A 5394-nucleotide genomic window follows, 5' to 3' on the forward strand; every position below is an offset into this window, starting at 1 on the left:
GCTGATATGAAAGACGCACAAAAATAAACGCCAACTGGAACAAAACAGATTCATACTCAGAGGAAGTAACTAAAAAGGAACTTCACCAACTAAACACCTCAGCAATCAACATCAACAGGTTGGCAAGAATTCCCCTCTTTAGCCCATTTCTTAAGTGCCTTGGATGGCACTAAAGACTTGGTGGGGTCAGAAGCCAGGAGAAAAAGGATAATCCAATGAGAGTAGAAGACATGTCTGCCTTAGGCTGTCCCATTGATAATGGCCCCTAACACAACCAACCAGTGATCCAAAGACTTACCCACAGACTGATATCTAACCCGATAAGCCAGTCATGCCACGTAGCCATGTAAACCTGCAAAGTTGATGGTGCCAGAGACAATTGAGCAAGCCTCACTATTCCTTTTTAACTATCGTCAAGACAAAAGGTGCAGGTGTCACCCTAATTGGATTCATATCCAGGGCCAAACCCCAACATTTATCTTTGAAAACACAACAGCACATCCATCACCCTGTTCTCAACTCCCAGTACATGCCTTGCCCAAAAAACTATATTAAGCTGGCTTTACACTATACCAACTTTCATCAAACCATCCAACTAGTTGGTTGGTGAAAATGAAAATCTGGTCATGGATGGGTATAGATGACAATCAGCCACTTGCCACCAAACCCCTGAAAATGAACGAAAACTGACAAGTTGGTTAATTCGGTTTGATTTTTTTCTGTATTCCAGCAAATGGCTGATTGTCATTTATACCCATCCAGTACCAGAGTTTCATTCTAACCAGACAACTAGTTGGATGAAATTTGGTCTAGTGTATTAACCTGCAAACATTTCAAAACAAGTTGCCTCAACAGCCACAGAGCTGGAGAAGAGGAGGAACACTGATTATTATTAATCACATGCACCACTCCCAAAATGTCCCAACAAAAAGGCAATAATTTTTTTCAAGATTAAATTTTATTGTATTTTAAAAATAGAAAGGTGAGGGGGGGGGGGGGGGGGGGTTACAGAGATGAAAGGGAGGGGAAAGGGGAAATCGTATAAAAGTACATACAGTGTCACCGGAAATGAGAGATTACATAATATAAATCCAAATCAATGAGCAAAACATTTGAAAACAGAGAACAATTGGAGGAAGCATAATGTCAGTCACACATCCAATATACCACATTGAACCATGCCAGGCCTAACTAGATGGTGAACAGAAGTATGTGGCAATAATGCTCTGAAATATGAAAATTGTAAAAAGGTAGGACAAAAAATGCCCAGAACCTCAAGTAAACGGTAAACTGTAGTCAGAAATAAGTCTGTATCAAGAGAGGTGTGTTTTCCTATATTCACCCCACACTGTGTTGTGCCCGGCAATTAGAGGGGCAAAAGACACGCCTGCAGTTTCAAACTCAAAATGTGATTAGACAGCAGTTTCAATGGCGGACAAAAAGCAATATTTTGATTAGACAGTAGTTCAGCCCATATTTCTACTGCAACAATTATAGGAATAAGTTCCAATAATAGCAGGTAGGAGTAGAACCTTCACGAAATTTATGACTGGGGGTCAAGGAGCAGCACATCATTCTCCTTGACCTGAAACAAAGTTAAGCCAGCAACATTAGTGGACAGCTATAACTCAGACTTGGCAAGAGGGCACAAGAGACAAACTAACTCCAAATTAAAATCAACCTGAAATGTAATCCATGCCCACAAATCATCTGCGAAAACCTGACACTAAACTGCAGGTTAGAGATCCACTCTAGCTCACTCTACCTTAGACAAAACACCCTCACCATCTGTAAAATTAAATGAACTGAGCAATGACTTGACCTGTCGCAACCGACCCTATGAGAATTTAAACTGCAATCTACTCCAAAAGGCACTGGACCTTGTCGTTAGCAGGCAACCGCCAAAGGTGTCAACCTCAATGCCCAAATAAGACAAACAGGAAGTCGGTCCTTCCATTTTGTCTCGGGCAACCAGGACATCCAGCACCCTAAACAAGGACTGTGCTGAAAATAGCACCTAACCACAAACTAAAAATTGTCCAGATTATGGATTATAACCACATGGCTCGATCCGGCCTGCATACACCAGTGCAGGAAGGAACTACATTTTTCAAAAGATAGCGCAGCCCATGGGGAGGCATCTATCAATAAAACACTGGCCATCCAAATAAAAACTCATAAAATGCATTGATTCAGATGCAAAGGCAGGGGATGAAAGGCAGATTCAAAAAATTCAGATTCGCAATCAGAACTACCTGGGCCAAAACCTAAATCAAGCCTAAGGCTTCATCAAACAACTGATAGGAAACATGAGAAAGAGCATGAGGAATCTTGTCATTCACTGAGCCCACATGCTGGTAGGACAGGTGTTGGATTAAGTGAAACTTGCCTGGGACCTTCTCGGGTACAACCCAAGTAGGAAAATGGACAGATCCTACAATGGAGGCAGGAAAGGAGTAACACATACGCCTTGCCCCCTAACCTTCCCTCTCCGCAGCATTAACTTAACCCTCCTCCCCTTCCCCCGCAGCCTAACCCTTACCCTCGGCGGTGGTGCCTAAACCTAACCCCCACTCCACGTAGCCTAAATCTAAACCCTCCCCCCCCGCAGCCTAAACCGATCCCTCCTCCCCACAGCTTAACCCTAACCACCTTCCTGCAGCCTGAACCTAACTCCCCCCCTTCCCCCAAGCACGGCTTACCGGTCCTGCATCTTGGTGGATGGTCATTCGGCATCTTGGCTGTCGGGTTTCCGTTGCCGGGATGGTGAACCAGTATCAGCATTCTAAATAGTGTTGGGATTCTGACTTCTGGGATCCCGACAGCTGAGATCCTTACCGGATCCCCAGTGGCGGCACTGGTGCGGCTAATAGTATCTCCCTCGCGTCCTGCAACCCTCTTGTGATGCATGTGGACTACATAACTACTGTAACTTTATTACTACAAATAGCCACACTGACTTATATAGCCTTAAGATTAAACAGCTCCTATCTAATATAAACACAATAAAATAAATGTATAAAGATTTTTCTTAAAAATATTTAAATTCTCTTCACCAGAGTCAAAATCTACATCTTATGTTTATCCAATACTATTTCTTTCTTGATAATTAATATTCACGTCACAGTGCTAGTTTGGATTATTGAGTAAAAAGCATTTAAATTTATTTAAAATGTTACATGGATTCTCTGGAAAAGCAGGAATATAACCACAAGTCTGTTCTTGAAACTGATGCTGCTGTGATATACAGTATTATCTTTTAATGTACTTTTCTTTCAAACTGCAATCCTGACGGTTCTTTGGAACTAATTTGTATTTCTGTTTTGATTCATAGCTGTTTCCCCACCCACCACACCTTAATTTGGAAATAATGGATCCACGGTATATAAACCTGAGCCCTGAACCGAGGGAAGAACACTGTCAGAGACCCTGATACCTCTTGTGTCAGACACCTGCCAAGATGAACAAGCTGGAGCTGTTTGAAGAAAGAGACTTTAATGGGACCTCCATCTCTCTGACTGATGATGTTGCTGACCTGTCACAACGTGGCTTCCATAATAAAGCCTCCTCCATGTGCATCACCGGGGATGCCTGGGTCTTTTATACAGACAAAAACTACAGCGGAGGCTTTGAAGTCTACAAGGAAGGACAGTACAGCTCCATCCCTGACCTTGCCAACAAGATCTCTTCTGCGAGGATCATTAAAGGTGGTCTGTATAATCCCCAGATCACTGTGTATGAGCACGCTGGCTATCAAGGCAAGATGGCGACCATAACAGAGGAAACACGTTCACTGAAGTATTATGATATGGAAAATATGAGCTCAGCTCACCAAGTGCAGTCAGGATGCTGGGTCCTGTATGAGCAGGAAAATTACCAGGGAAAAAGGATAATCGCACTGGCAGGAGATGCCGTAGATAACTATTTTGACATAGGTTGGGATAATCTGGTGAGGTCTCTGAAACCTGCTGTGCCCTATACTACATGTGTCTGACCTACAAGAGACCCCTAATCGCTGCACAAGCTGGCCAACAAAGATCAGAGGAGATATCAATGACCCCACAATCATCTGCACCTGGCTGACTCCTACCTTTTATTACACTCCCTCGATGAGAGACTGTTTCCACTACCATGTGACCACAGACACACCTGTCCAGGAGCCTCCGTGGTTCCCCACACACCTGTGACAGATACACCTGTACAGGAGCCTCAGTGGTTCCCCACACACCTGTGTCCTGTTTCCCTTGTCTGAGAGAGGCTGCCTCAGACTGGGACACATCATGCGTGGTACCCCAACTCAGATGGACGAGACCAGGAGCAGTGAGGAGAACAGTGACTTTATATTATCAGAGGTGCTGCTGGTGAGGAAGCTCCGGGTGGTGCTGGAGAAGTCTCTGACCCCTTGTATCCCCCACCCCCACCCCCACTAATCTGCTATTCTATTACCTGTGACATGATGACATTTTTATACCTGTGCTTATGCTGCTGCAGTAATAAACCCCTCTGATTACAGTGACTGTCTTGTCATATATACTGTATGCGTGTCGGCAGTGTGGTGATGCTGGAGGGGGGGAGTGTGAGTGTGCAACAAACACTTCATATAAATTTGCATAGGGGAAATTACGGAAAAAAGAAGACTCTTTTGTGGGCGCACTCTTTAACTTGAAATGAATTTTAAATAATAGTCAGAATAGATTAAAAGTGTAAATTTTTAATAATTCAACAAGATTAAGATAACAAGTGGTTCATAAAGAAGATAATGGTCAAAGAAGATGATAATATATTAAGATAGTACAAAGTACTTGATACACAATGAAAACTAAATTCTGACTGATAGAAGAGATTCTGAGTGTTTATAAACAAATTGTTTAGATTTTTAAACGGCACGTTCTACCACATTATGACGTGTTCCTTGTCAGTGTCAAATTCAAAATAAATACAACAGTCCAGATGCTGGTTAATCTTATCGATAGTAAAGGGTGGAAAGTAAGGTGGCAGTGCGGATCATCTGTCAGTGTTAGACACTATAGGGCTGAACCAATGGGCTCTACTAAACTGAGTATTCCTCAATGGTCACCCATTTGAGTACTGACCCAGCCCAACACTGATTAGCTTCCGAGATCAGACGGCTTCGGGCGTTTCCAGTGTGGTATGATAGTAGAGGGATTTGGACAATAATTGGAAGCTCTGGAATCACTGATGAGAGTCCACGAAATTACATAGTTATTTAAAACAGATATCAGAGGTAGAGGAAGCCAGATGGATCTGCTGCCAATGTTAGACAGGTGCTAGGCCCTGAATCAATGGTGAGAGTCCACGAAATACAGAGATGAATGAAAATAGATAAAACTGCTTGAGATTTTGACAATGTTGAGATTCAGAACTTTGCAAGAC

At 42.9% G+C, this 5394-nt stretch overlaps 1 pseudogene; it reads right to left on the reverse strand.

The window, feature by feature from the left end:
* Positions 1–5044: 5044 nt before the first annotated feature.
* Positions 5045–5163, reverse strand: LOC134951226 (5S ribosomal RNA; annotated as a pseudogene).
* Between the last annotated feature and the right edge of the window lie 231 nt (positions 5164–5394).

Source organism: Pseudophryne corroboree, chromosome 8, assembly GCF_028390025.1.
Source record: "Pseudophryne corroboree isolate aPseCor3 chromosome 8, aPseCor3.hap2, whole genome shotgun sequence".
Classification (NCBI taxonomy): domain Eukaryota; kingdom Metazoa; phylum Chordata; class Amphibia; order Anura; family Myobatrachidae; genus Pseudophryne; species Pseudophryne corroboree.